This window comes from Urocitellus parryii, chromosome 7 (assembly GCF_045843805.1).
Source record: "Urocitellus parryii isolate mUroPar1 chromosome 7, mUroPar1.hap1, whole genome shotgun sequence".
NCBI lineage: Eukaryota > Metazoa > Chordata > Mammalia > Rodentia > Sciuridae > Urocitellus > Urocitellus parryii.
In genome coordinates this window covers 93545931-93560038 of record NC_135537.1, presented here as the reverse complement: position 1 = coordinate 93560038, position 14108 = coordinate 93545931, and the positions used below count along the sequence as shown (strand labels likewise).

At 33.6% G+C, this 14108-nt stretch overlaps 1 pseudogene; it reads right to left on the bottom strand.

Moving 5' to 3' along the window:
* LOC144256051 (tolloid-like protein 1) overlaps positions 1-14108 on the bottom strand; it is a 188291-nt pseudogene that overhangs the window by 48096 nt on the left and 126087 nt on the right.

The window sequence follows — 14108 nt, the reverse complement described above, 5'->3', positions numbered from 1 at the left end:
AATACAAGCAATACAAGCAAGCATTTATCATTAAATATTAAGTTAAAATTAATAGTGAGAAAAATCATATAAAATCCAGGAATTAATGATATCAACAAACAGAATCCTGAACAAAAAGGGGGAAGGCTTAATATAAATAATTATGTTAATTTTGTTATTCTATAAAATTAATATTTATCAGTAGTTGCATTTGATATTGAGTTAATATTAATACATGATTACAGTTGTAAAAGGGGGAAAATATACTCAAAATGATAAAAGCAACATCCTGGGTCTTGGTTAAGTTTGTTTTCATGTGGATTCTTTATTTAAATGCCTCCACTTCCTTTTTTGTTTTCCTTCAAGACACAAGCATTTTACATTGACTCATGAATGTAATAGTTTTACTAATAACTTCTATGCACAAATAGTATGTACTTGACAGTGTGTAACATCAATGAATGAAGTAGACGTGTCCCTGACTGACATGCAATACCATGAGCAATACCAGATACCAATACATATGAAGACATTTGGGAGGGAACAGCATTGGATACAAGGAAACAATACTGAAGAATACTATGGTGGTTCTTGGCTACCAGGACTCAGTGACGTAAATACACAGACTGGGAACTTTGTTTCAATCACAATGCTACCAATTTTGTGAACTTAGGCAAGTTTATTTAAAGTAACAAATGCAAACCTCTTAGAGTTCAATTGTAGCCTAAATTATAATATCTGAAGAGCTTCTTAATTCTTATCTTCTTCAGTCATTAACCAATACATAATCTTAGCTGCACACCCCGCAAAACACTGCAGGCTTCTTAGTTCATTTACAAAGACCACTACTTATTGTAAGCTAATGCAAATATTTAAAGAAATTAAAAGAGTGTTTTTAGTTGGGCAATTTACCAAATAATAAGATAAAACCTGTTGTATGCAGGAACATTGAAGCTTGTAGCAACGATGGTTAAGGCTGTTAAACATCTCTGGTTTTCATAAGGAAAGAATCCTCAAATCAGAATGTGTAGCAATGTTGACAAGTACCTCAAACTTAATCCCACTTGAATTAATGTATGTGAGGATTTCAGTTTAAACAAAAGTAAGCTCCAGGTTTATTTCACTTCTTTTCTATTTTATTGACATTTCTTTGAAGTTGTTCCTGTAAACATTCCCAGTCTCCAAAACTTTTTTCTCTTCTCTATTTCTGCATACTGAAAGTTCTCAAATAAAAGAGTACTTAAGGCTTATAATTTTATAAGTAACACTTCTGCTGAACAGAGGATGAACTCTTTGAATTAATTTCAGAGATAATCTAAGTTTATATACAAATTTACTTACATATATTAGTGTTAAAATACTGCATCCCGTAAGAAAAGAGAAAGTTTCCTATCTTACTCCACACTGGGGATGCTATAAGAAACTTCCATAGACAGAGTGGTTTATAAACATCAGAAATTTATTTCTGACAGCTTGGGAGGTGGGAAGTCCAAGATCAAGGCACTGGCAGATCAGTGTCTGGTTAGAGCCCTCTACAAGTTAGCACATTCTCACTATGTCCTCCTGTGGTAGAAGCTCTCTAGGCCCTCTTCACCAGTTCAGTAATCAGATTCATCAGGGCTCCACCCTTATGACCTAATCACATCCTGCTGTGGTTCTTGACTACACAGGAACCTAAGATACCAATCACATCCTGATTACCCCCTTACCTCCTAATTCCATCACCTTGGGAGTTAGGATTGCAATGTATAAATCTCGGGACATGCAAACATTCAGGACATGCAAAGCTCTTCTCAAATAGTATAAATATTTGGTCCCTCCCCCAAAAGGTCCTCTCCTCAAATATACCTGATAAGCATTAACAGAAGCACTTAGGCTTACATTCTTTACTTATATTAAAATCCAGATCATACTGGGAAAGATGAAACTGTGGCATAAATTCCCATAAAGGAGATCTAATAAGTTTGTTTTTACAGTAGCTCTCAACAGAATGATGAGTTTTATCTTAGTGACCTTTTTAGAGTAACAGAGAATAAAAGAGAAAAGTAAGACAGTTTTTGAAAAGAGTTTATGACTCAGTTAAGTGAATAAAAATTGTTTTGTTAGGCAAAATCAAGAAACATTGAGAATTTGGGATGACATTATCTTTGATTATGTATTTTCAATATAAAATACATAATATACAAATTTAAAACATGATGTGTAAACAAAAATAAGTATGTAAACAGATAACTGACTAAATAAACCATCTAAGGCATGGTAGGACAATTAAGAAAATATATTCAACTGATTATTGATAACTACAGTGTGTCGTTAGTGTGTTCTATAAAGTTGCTGAGAACTGTGAATTAGCAGATTGATTCATTGCTCCCAGGAAATTATAGTGTTAGGTTTTTGTAAGATTCTAGTCATAAAATTTTTATCAACCAATCAGTACATAGCCTTGTTTTATGTGTGTTTCTATTTAAGGACACCTTAATATACTGGCAATTCATGAACACTAAACTCACAGCCAACAACGCTATGACTCATTCCTGAGTGAGGCTTATCTAACACACATTTTCCCAGTAAAGCACGTCACAGCTGGTAATATCCATGTTAGGTGCTCTATGTGTGACTTTAAATGATCCAAAAAGCATGATGAATATTTATTTTTGGCTTGCACAAATTTTACTGAATAGGCAAATTTGCAAATAAAATCAAGTGTACATGAATTTTAGTGCTAGCTAGTGTGACACTTGGTCAATGGCCTAAGCTCAGTTTCTATATCTAGATTTAGGCAACTCTAAATCCTTATCAGTTTCAGATTTAGGAGGACTCAGGATCTCCAGCCTAAATTCAGTCACTCAGCCTACCAAGTCCTCTAAATCTAACTTATCTGTCTAGGATTGTATCCTTCTTCATAGAAACCTGTATACTTTTGATACTGAAAGGAGATCTTAATTTCCATCCACGAGACTTCATTAATTTTCATTCAAACCTACATATATCTATCCATCTGTTCTATTATCAACTATTAATCTTGAAGTCATTAGTGCTGGCGATATAGGCATCAGCAACAGGTAAAATCCTTATCCTTTGGTGATCAATCATATTTTAGTGAGACCATCACTAATAACCTTGGGAATTAGGATCTCAAAGTATAAATTTCAGGGCATGCAAACATTCAGGCCAAAGCACTTTTCAAATAGTATAAATATTTGGTCCCTCCAAAAAGATCCTCTTCTCAAAGATGCCTGAAATTCATTAACAAAGATACTTAGGCTTATGTTCTTTACTTATATTAAAATCCAGGTCATACTGGGAAAGATGAAACTGTGGCATAAATTCCCAGAAAGGTATGAACTAAGGAGAAAGATATTCTACCCAGAATGTCACCATTGAGATCCTAACTCCCAAGGTAATAGTATTAGGAGGTAGGGGTAATTTAATATTCTATTAAGACAATATTGAAGTTCAGTTCCTGTAACTAATAATGAACATATAAACATATAAAAGAACATATAAACATGTAAACAAACAGATTCATGGCATAAATTCCAGTTGTTGTAAATATAATGAAATAAAATGAAAGAGTGATGGCTTAAAAACTGTAGGGTAAGAAAATTTTTTAAAGCATTGTGAGCAAGTAGTTTTAAAGAAGGCAATACACCAGGCACAGTAGTGCAGGCCTGTAATCTCAGCAACTCAGGAGGCTGGATGCAGAAGGATCCCAAATTCAAGACCAGCCTCAGCAACTTAGTGAGGCCCTAAGCAACTTAGTGAGACTCTATCTCAAAAATAAAAAGAACAATAACAAAAAAAATTAAGAGAGCTGGGTGTGAGGCTAAGTGGTAAAATGCTTCCATGTTCAATCCCCAGTATCAAAAAAAAGCAATAAACAGAGATCTGAATGATGTGAGGAAGGAATAAGAGCAAAGATCTAGAGGTAGGTAAATATCAGTGTCAAATGCCATGACATAGGAAGGTCCTGGATGCTAGCTGACATAGGAAGAGAAAGAAGGATATTAAAGACTGAATTGCAGAGTGTCTTGCTCCATAATTGAGTCTGGATTTTACTCTAGGTTTGATGTAACCCAGGCAGGTGATTGTAAGTGACGTCACCATCCACCTTAACTTGAAACAGCGTCATTCTGGCCATTCTATAGAGAACAGGACAGGTAGGGAAAGAGTTGAGACCTGAGGTGCTCAGCAAGAGTTCCAAACAAAGAGGTGAGGACAGGGACAGGGTGGCAGCCAGAAATTGTTACGAAGTCATGATGTATGTGCATAATTTGAAGACAAAGCTAATGGAATTGCTCAGAGCCTCATGAGGAGGCTTAAGGGGAAAAAGAATAGAATTAAGGATATTCCGTAGGTAAATGGTGACACCAAATGCTGAGGTAGAACTCAGGTGAGTTGAGGAAGAGTGGTTGTAATGAGGATGATAAAAGTTTGGTGTGGTTACGCGTTGAAATATGCCCAGTATCTAAGTGAAACAGGCAGAAACATAAGGGACATATGGCAAAATGAAGAAAGGACAGGAAACTGTAGAAAACAAAAGGTATTATCAGTCAGACTATTACCTGACTTTTCTCAATCCCAAAGCATAGTAATCATGTATTCATTTAATTGGCCAACAAGTATTAAATGACATGTCAGGAACAGCCTAGTTGCAAATGCTTCCTATTTGTCCATAACCTATCCTGTTTTTGAAGAATATCAGTTATTGCATTGATACATAAAAAATAAAATAAAAGCACAGACAGCCAAGCCAGTAATTTCATCTTTCCTTGTTCTTAGGTGCATGGGATGAATGCCTTGTCTGACATAATTTCTGTAATGAGAGAATTCCATAACCGAATGAGTTATATATTGAAAGACAGCTAATGTCTTAATTCTTGAAATATCCCAAAATACAGGTAATATGACCATTCGGTAGATAATTTTTCAATAATCAGTTCCAGTCTGAATTGCAAGTGAAAACCTTTCATTCAATCTTAGTTCCTTGTTAATTAGTCTATATAAACGATATTTGCACTCCTATGTGTCCATGAAATAACAAAACTCAAATGTGAGTCAGATAATTCCAGAACCAATATTACCAAAAATGGAAAGTAGTTTTGAGCATAAAATACAACATCCTGATCAAAGCAGAGAATTTTTTTTCATGTTGAGAAAAATATCTAGGAAACTAAATGACACATGTAAGGGGAAGAAGATAGAGAAAAGTACAAAAGAAATACAGAACGCCAGCTTACAGAGTGTGTGTGAAGATCTCTGGGCTTATGAAAATGTCTAGATTCCCCTGAGGCTCCTGTTATAGATCCACAGCCTGGACCCTGATCATTGCCCTCGGTGGCAAGAGCAACCTAGCTGTTGATAGACGGGCCCTTTACTGCCTTTTGACAACTTACGCAGTAAATCAAGCTTCTGATCAGCGTAGAGAGAATCTCCAATCATGGCATCTAGATCCAGCACCATCTCATTGTTCGTCTTCACTTCTTCACCTTGGCCTCTATTTCTCAAGTTACTATTTGATTCAAACATGCTCTAGAGTCCTTGGAAAACTCCCCCATTTCTTATCCTCAAATCACTACTTCAGTTTTTCTCTTGTTCCACGAAACATTACACTTTAACCAGCTTGGGCCTAGTCATGTGAGACCCTGACTTTGATCCAGAATTCTGATTCATCTTTAGTTTATTCCACCCCTTCATCTAATAATAAAATGGTGCCTCTGATCTTCCTGACAAATATTTTTGATGAAGTTGAAAACTCCTAAGAACACTTGAATTTCTATATTTGATGTAAACAATGATCTGTGTTAACAGGTAAAAAGCAAAAAAAAAAAAAAAAAAAAGGTTTTTTCCTCCCAACAACAAAAAAAAGATTGTCTAGTCTACCTTTTAACCTCTTAGAAGAGAAATAAAAGTTCTATTACTTAATGGACCCTCCAAGTAGTATTGTGAAATAAGCCTACACATTTGTCAAAAATTAAAAAAAAAACCCTATTGTCAGCACTTCAAACATCCTAATTCAAATATCGAAGTTAATGTAAACTCGCTTTAATCTTCTTTAAAAAGTCTGTAACAAGAGGAAAGGGAGAAAAAAATTTAAAAAACCTTTCGCTTTTGATGTTACATTTTATAGCTGATACTTTGTTTCTTCACTGATTAAAAGGCTGGTTCTCTGTTTCTTTACTGGTTTAATAAGGATTCCCTTAAATGCCACTGTCATTTATGGAGAAGATGCCCCATGAAGGTCACCTAAAAGACTTTACCTCAAAGGCCTGAAAGGTCAGTCTGACATGGTAGCCCTCAGACACCGTTATTTTCCACACACACTCTTTCATCGGACGATAGTCCTCAGGGTAATTAGGAGATTGAATCTGCCCTTCATTTCTGCGTATCTCACCTCCACAGATAGCTGAAGAAAACAAAAATAAGTAAACAAATAGAACTAGACATGGCACTTCATTTTCATTTTCTATTAAGCCAATGTTGAAGTTCAGTTCCTGTAACTAAGAACATAAAAACCAGGTTATACAAAAATCAGAGTTGGCTGGTTATACTGTTGTGCAGATTTAGAGGGTAAAACATGTAGTTATCTTAACTATAAATAGTAGATCACTATCAGTCAAGGAATATATAATTGTTGATCACACTTATGTCACATTTTCACCCCTGAAAAAATGAATGTCTTAAACTTATATAAGCCTTTAGGAATTTTATAAATATATTCTATGTGAGTTTGTTCTATGATTTCCTGAACTGCTTTGACTGCAGGTAAAATAGCTCATCAGCAGACAAGCTTCACCCTGAACAGAGCTGAATGGGCCTCTGGCAGTGAGCTAGCATTGTGTGCTCAACAACTGTGGCTTCATCCAAATACTCCTCTTCACCACTGTGCAGTTAATCTTTAAAGCAAAATGCTTCCATTCACTTAAAAGTTTAAGGGAAGCAAAAATCTCTGTCTTGGAAATTACCTAAACTCCTATACAAGCAAGGGTCTCCACTGTCTACCACATGGTGAGTAAGGGGCTGTTTTTAAAGCCAGGAAGCACAATGCTATCTTATTGTTTTAGAGAAGCATAGGACAAAGCATGCAATAAATTCTTCCTCGAATGCTGACTCTCTGATTTAGACAAAACATGCTTTAGAAATGCGCACAATTACTTTCTGTGCAGTTTTCTATAATAGTAGTTTCCTATAATAGTAGTTCTGGGACCAAATATGTACAAAATCAGGACAAAGGAAAATAATGTCTTCATACTATTTTAATAGTATTGTGAAACAAATTTTAAACACTTTGTGCCATTTGGATTTTTTTCTCCCACACCTCTCTGAGCACATCTTGTTGTTATTATATCATTGATACAAGAAAACTGGCTGTTTTTAACAGTTTTAATGTCTGGAGAATTTTTTATAAAAATAATTTGTGAATATTGAAATGCATGTTCACAAAATGTTATAATTTAAAACTTTTAAATATGGTCACAAAATCATTCTAATGAAATTGGGGGAAAAAAGGACACTTAGCTGAGAGATCTAAAATACATTCATTTCTTAACTTCAATGTGACTTGCCTTCATAGACAGCTGCAACCCCTTTTCCTACCCAGTTACTGCTGCTACGGAACTCAATCCACATTCTGCTGTCTGTAGAGGTAAGAACTTCAGGCACCTTGTCCCCACAGAATCTACCTAAAAGAAATGAAAGAATAAAGAGCACCAAATAAATATAATTCTGTGTTCTACTTGCTTTCTACATTAGCTACAAACTATACATATAAAACCTAGTTTGGCTAGTATCTCTATCCCTAGTGATCAGAGTTAGAATAGTGCCTTAATATTTATTTAATAAAGGTTAATAAAACATTCTCTTCATATATATTTATAAACTATCAAACAACTGATGTCAGTATTATCATCACATGTAGTAAGAAGAGTTAATTCAAAAAGGATATTTACAGATGGACCCATGATACATCAAGGTGAAAAACAGAAAAGACACAAATCCCTCGAGACACTGGTTCAGGTCTCCATCTGGTCAGTAAGCAGGAGAGTGACTTGCTGACAAATGTGCTCCTGGTCCAAACAGAAGTTGGTTCTCTAGCCACAGTCAATGAGAACCCATCAGGACAACGTCTGGGATACTCCAAGGAACTTACTGCATACACTATCTCATCTATAAAGCTGCAATTGGTGAAATTATAGGTAGAATAACCAACATTACTTTAAGACTTCAGTCTGAGATGTGACGTTTTCTAATTGCATATCTAGAGGTAAAAATAATGAAAAATAGATGCAATACTAAGTATTGTTTCTTCCTTTCTTATGCAACCCTTCCACAAAAATTTATTGCTTACTGTATGTCTACCTTGGGGTTCTAAGAACTCACATAATGACAAATGGTTAAATGTGACAAAGCACATGAAATAATTCTATAAATACATGACATTTCTATCTACTTTTGTGTGCCTCTGAAAATGACATCATGCATAATTTTAATATGAGAAAACTGGTAGCCAATTTAAATAAAGCAAATTTATCAACAGTGAAAAGAAAGAACAATATCTTCCCAAGATGCAAAATGAATTAGAGGTTCCTATAGTGCATTTTAAGCTATAGTATGCATGAAAATTGCCAGGAAAATCTGTTAAAATTAGTCTCTCGCTCAGAGGATATGGACTTTTTATAATTCCTGAGTTTTTATAATGCTTACACCTTTCCAGATGAACATAGGGCAAGCATTCTGAGTGCTAAAGGTTTACAAGAATTGGTGGAGAAATCTTTTCACATGAAGACCATATCACATTGAGTCAGTCTGGTGGACCTAACTCAAATTTTAGCTTCAGATTTATATGAGCTTAATGAAATGTTTCCTTTAGAATACACAAATGTATATAACACATGGCTTCATCTGGGCTAAGAGACTAAACGTACAAGACAATGTTTTCCTCAACCTGACTGTTCACATTACTTTAATTCTTCATTACTTCCCTATTTTTAAACATTTCCACAGATCTCCAACTTACTCAGGCTGCTGTCACTTTTAATCTAAGAATGTCCATTCAACAGGTTTTGGATGTCCAGAAAAAAGAAATCTGTCTAACACATCAACATGGCTAAACAAAGCTACTTCTAATAATAAAAGCAGCCACAATCTCAAAAAAAAAAAGGAAAAATTAAGAAAATATCCACATAGAAGCACACACGCTCACAACAGCTCTCACCTCTTAAGTTAAACAGGGCAACAGTAAACCACCTCATACAAGTTAATAGTGTGGTCTGTGGTTAGGCACTGATGGCAGATTTACATGGGGACCAAATCTGGTTACAGGTAATGACACAAACTACAAGTGTTTTTGTTTTCTCAGCCACAGAAAAACTCTTGGAAGAAAAAACAGCAACGTCTATAGAAACAACGAATATGCTTGGCACAGGAAGAATCTATCAAATACCTGACAGAACACTACTGCCTCAGCTACTGCCTCAGCCAACACAGAACACCCACAGAATATATTCACACCTGATCCTGTTTTTGTTTCATCAAAATGTTTGATCCTCAGCACCACATAGAAATAAAATAAAAATAGTATTGTGTCCACATACAACTAAAAAATAAATGTTTAAAAATTATGAATTAAAAAATCACAATTATGAAGCTGAAAAAACAGGAACATACTGAAGAATTATCATTATAACCCTAATATATGAAAAAGCTATGCTCAAGCATTACGTTCAGATCCAAATATCCACTTGTAGTTAAGTCAATTAATCAATGTCTTCATTTCTCTGAGTGTGTTTGGAAAAGGGTGGTTGAAATAAAAGCAATGTAGACTACATACATTTAAACTCTAAGATGACCCTTGAGAGAACGGATGGTCTCTATACAGGACAGAATACTTGTGTAACCACATAGGAGATAAGTAAGCACTTACCAAGGAGAGGTGACTTCCTCCAGTACCCATCTCTTACTTCAATGTAGTCATACCAACACAAACTACTCTTGTATGGGTCCATTGTGGTAAAATTTAAGACAATCTGTAAGATGGAGGAAAACAACACACAAAGTAAAAATGAATTTGAATCCTGGAAGGAAGGAACCAAAACTACAGTGAAAAGGAACTTACAGCTATTTCTTTCTTTTTTCTATATTTTAATCACCCTAATATTTTTTTTCTTAAATGCCCCCAAACCATGTTTTCTCATTTTCATTAATAATTCCAATAGAAGCACAATGTTAAAAATTAGAAGGAATTAAATTAACCCAACGTTCTGTGAAGTGAATTTGAACAATTATTTGTACAAATAAAACAAATCTTCATTTGAATAGTTTATTATGAATTTTCTATGATAAATATGATTTAAACTATGAAGAATTCCAATTTTTTCATGAATGTCTTCTTTTTAATAATTCATTTCAAAGACAAACAGTCAGATATCTATAATTATGTTAAAAATAACCACTGGGTGCCATTTTCCCAGAACGTAATATCATTGTGTATGTTGAAATGTTTAAATGCATTCCTAGCATTTAAATGTATCCTTGAAACTATAATCAAACTCATATGTCACTACTCTTCTTAAGGTCCAAGAATACATATTCAAAGCCTTTCAAGTTAGATTTTGTACATGTCCTTTATTCTGTACTTTGTTTTGGAATGATGCTGCTTTTTGTAAAGATAATTCAAGAGCAATTCTAAGAAAGATACTTTTTTCATTGCTTCATAAAAGTTCTTTACTTTTCAAAGAATTAACTCTTTATTTACTTGATTACAACAAAAGTACAATCAATCTAATGTTAGAAATGTGCTCAAATTAAGTAAAATTCATTTGGAAATCATTTTGTGTCTTCAAAACTCATTCTAACTCTGTTCTGCTTAAATTATCTAATATGCTTATGGCTCACAGTATACGTGTTTTTTTTCCTGTTGACATTGAAATGTACTTTGCCCAAATGCAACAAATTATGAATATTTGAAATGTTTCTATTATAAAATAATAATTTATAACAATTTTCAAAGAGCTCAAAGAAAATGCTGATTATAAAAATCTGAAGGAATAATGAAAGAGATAAAATATATAATCAATAACCCTGAACCTATATTACAGAAAAATCCTACCAATATTGTGAAGAAAACATATAGTTCTTCCCTTTCTTAAACACAATATTTGACAAAAATTTAAGTACTAATTATGGCAAATCAATCCTAGCTTGCCTACTCCTTCCTAGTATGAAGACACAATATCACACACAAAAAATTTCTCTTAGCATCTTCCATCTAGGTGCACAGCTTCAATTGTTCATATAGATTAACATCTACTTTTTAATTAATGTACTAAGAAACAAAATTCTACCAAGGATGAAAAAATAAGATATACTTTTTAAAATACAATACATCATGCATTATTATTTAATTAGTACTTATTCAGTTGTTACTATTAGTGTTTAGTTTTAATAGTTATTTTTATCATTCCATTTTGAACCTTATCTATTTTTCCTTCAATTTTTTAGTTTCAAATATTTTCAAAGACTGTTTGAAAAAATTTCCCAAATAGGGGCTAGGGTTGTAACTCAGTGGCAGACTGCTTTCCTAGCACATGTGAGGCACTGAATTTGATCCTTAGCACCACATAAAAGTAAACAAAATAAAGGCACTCTGTACATTTATAACTACAGGAAAAAATTTTTAATTCCCTAAGTATCCAAGGGTAAAGTACTGATCATTTTTTCTTTCTTTTTCAAAATCCTCAACACTTGATTGTCAAAACACTTTAGTTTCTAAATTATTTTTTCCATGTTACCCAAATATTTTCCTCTCCCATGCAACCTCAGATTATTCTCGGGATACAGTGGGAGAATAATTTCTGGCTTTCTCACTTAACTATGTGTTTACTTTAAGTCTGCTACAAATAGGGAATACCACCACTGCCTGATATTAAGTTTCATTCTGCATTCATATTTTCCCTATAGCAACCACCAGAGTTTCAACTCCATATGATCTCATTTATTATCATTTGTTATAGCAGAGACAGCAAAAGTAGAAACAGACACAAAAAAGATAACCATGGATCATTTTGTGGCTCCTCTCTCTGCTTAAAGGGGAGTTTTTACAATGGTGTGAAAATAGTTTCAATTTCCTCCTGCATGAGAAAAAAAAATCGATGAATTGGATGTATATCATCAAATTACATCCCAAATTAAAAATGACATGGTTGGATTGTTAATAGTTAATATTCAAATACTTAGAATAAATACACACAACACAACACACACACACACACAAACATACACACACACAGGAAAGTTTCCTATCTTGTTTTTAATCTTCTAGTTTAAACTCCAAGCACCGTGGAGGAACAAAACTGGCCTGACACTAATATAAAACACAGAGTCCTTTAGAAGTAGAAAATGTAATAAAGATAGGTTTTCTAAAATCAAATCTCCAAGGCTTTGACTATAGAAGTAAAATTCTGGCCTTTGACTAAAATTGCCAGCAGAATTCATACTTGCATTACAAATCAAAAGCACTTGGAAAATATTTTGTTGTTTCATATTATGCTATTTTATGCAAACATATTGCATCTTTCAAAGAAAGATAAAATGAATACTACATAGTACAATTATACAAATATTTTATTTCAGATGGTAAATATAAGTATTGAGTTAAAATTAACCATCTTCCCTTGGAACATGAGATGGAGGAGATTCAAAGAACAGTTCTCATGTTTCCTGTGATCTGTTAGGAGTCTAGATGCAATGTTAAAGTGATACAATTGCTGTTAAATTTGCTTATTAAAGGCATTGCTTCACAAAGCTGCAGAGTGAAGAATCTTGAAGAAAGACAGAGCAACAGCTCAAGGGACTGGATGTCTGCAAGTCTCCGGAGAAAAATGTAATCGACTAACTTTTGTCCATGCAATTAAGACATTATCGATTACCTAAACAAAGTCCATGGGCACCATAAAATGGCCAATTACAATAACATTTACATCTTTAGAGCTGAGGAGAGGGAAGATGCAGACATTGCCAACCGGATTGATTATTAAATGGCTCTTTAGATAGAGTTTAGATTCAAAAGCAACAAGATGAAATAGATTGTTAGGTTCCAGCCCAAAGAAACCTAAACAAGCCTAATAAACTTTCTGGATTGACTACAGCTTTTTCTCTCAGAAATAAGGCTCATGGGGAGTATATCAGAGATTGGTACAGGATCTGCCTGCAACCTACTTTTGTGAATAAAGTATTATTGCATCCATTCCCTTACTATATCAACCATGTCTGCTCTTGCACTACAATGCTAGAAATGAGCATTTGAACAAAGACTATCTACCCTCTAAAGGCAAAAATATTTACTCACCAGAAAAGTTTGTCAATCCCTACAATAATTGTTATAATTAAATAATAATCATTATGTATTAATTATATATTTAATAATTATAACATATTATAATGTGTTAATTAATAATTAATACATTAAATTTTTGTTCAGATCTGAAATTGTATTGTAGTAAAGGGAGAAATAATTAACATCTCTTCCTACAATTAAAGCTGTTCTGGAGTAGGAATCAAAAGACCTTGGGTTCAAGTTTGAACTTTTCAGTTTGCTAATTTACTTAAGCTTTATATCAAATGAATCTTCTTACCATCTCAGATATCATCCTATCAGATTTGTCCCATCAAAATTAAATTCAATCACATGTAGAAAAATACAGAGAATCCTAAAGCATTAAGATGTTCATTTCATGGTAAATATTCAGGCATCCATCACAACATAAATTTTGAAAAAAAAATGTAAGAAATTTTCACCCAATTTCATGAAGTCAACTATTTTAGGAAATATAAAAATGTGATTTTAAAGTTTCACAGAAAAAAAAATAGTGATATTAAAATAAGGGAATCTCAAAATTCATAGAATGGACAGAAGAACTTGGGGCTTTCCTTGAAGTTCCTGCCTTAGATTATTTGCATAACCTCAAGTAGACCCTAGCCTAGTTGTGGAACCTTGGGGAGACCCAAATTTCAATAAGGAATTATTTATATCAGAGATAGAAACAAGAGTGTGACTATGTTATTAAAACAATTTATTGCTTAAACTCATGTGATAATATTTTGATTTTGATTTTTGTCATCACCTACTAGTC